The sequence below is a fragment of the Boleophthalmus pectinirostris genome, unplaced genomic scaffold (genome assembly GCF_026225935.1).
Source record: "Boleophthalmus pectinirostris isolate CB_2022bp ecotype Guang Dong unplaced genomic scaffold, ASM2622593v1 HiC_scaffold_12, whole genome shotgun sequence".
NCBI classification, from domain to species: domain Eukaryota; kingdom Metazoa; phylum Chordata; class Actinopteri; order Gobiiformes; family Gobiidae; genus Boleophthalmus; species Boleophthalmus pectinirostris.
In genome coordinates this window covers 328,918-329,844 of record NW_026571018.1, presented here as the reverse complement: position 1 = coordinate 329,844, position 927 = coordinate 328,918, and the positions used below count along the sequence as shown (strand labels likewise).

At 42.1% G+C, this 927-nt stretch overlaps 1 pseudogene; it reads right to left on the bottom strand.

The window, feature by feature from the left end:
* Nucleotides 1-322: 322 nt before the first annotated feature.
* Nucleotides 323-439, bottom strand: LOC129407557 (5S ribosomal RNA; annotated as a pseudogene).
* Between the last annotated feature and the right edge of the window lie 488 nt (nucleotides 440-927).

The window sequence follows — 927 nt, the reverse complement described above, 5'->3', positions numbered from 1 at the left end:
TCAAGTCAAATGAAGCTCATCGTGGCCTGCAGCTATAGGGGAGAATTAGGATACTACTACTACTAATAATAATAATGATGCATCAGTTTTGTACAGTGTTTTTCTGGACACTCAAAGATGCTTTACAGAGCATTATTCATTCACTCCAGACTCAGTGGTGTAAGTTACTATTGTAGCCACAGCTGCCCTGGGGCAGACTGACAGAAGCAATTCTGCCAATCTGTGCCACTCTGACCGCTCATGCACACACCACTTTCATACTAGGTAATGTGGGTGAAGTGTCTTGCCTAAGGATACAACATGACTTTTTGCCACTAGCGCCTCACTGTGGCACCTAATTTTCCCAGCATCTCCCATCCAAGTACTAACCAGGCCCAGTCTTGCTTTGCTTCTGAAATCTGATGAGATCAGGCTTTGACAAGCTGGTATGGCCACAAAATGGCAGACAAATTACAAGTCAGATCTGTGGCGAGATACTGGGGTGAGACACATTTATTTCAAATACATAAGGAAAAACAAGGCCTGTAATGGAAAGTGACAGGTTTGGAGCTCATGACTTCAACAAAACAGTTTATTTTAGATCAGAGGCTTTTAGACAAATGTTAATAATGTAATGTTACAAGTCAGATCCACTCACAATAACAATGCATACTTTGCAATAAATAACAACCATGATTAAATAAATCCAAGCTGCTATGTTCCAGTAGAACACAGTGCAGCTCACCTTAAATGACCTCGCAGCCTGGCCTGTGTCTGAACTCATTTCACAGAATGAGCCTGGAGCCTTATTTGTCATTATAATTAAACCAGATTAAACCAGTATCATTGTTCAAGCGTTGACATCCTGACTCCTGCTCCTGAGGCTCTAGATCTCACACAAGTCTGTTAAGTGGGTTTGTGCTGCCAACAAAAGTGTGTGTGCCAGCT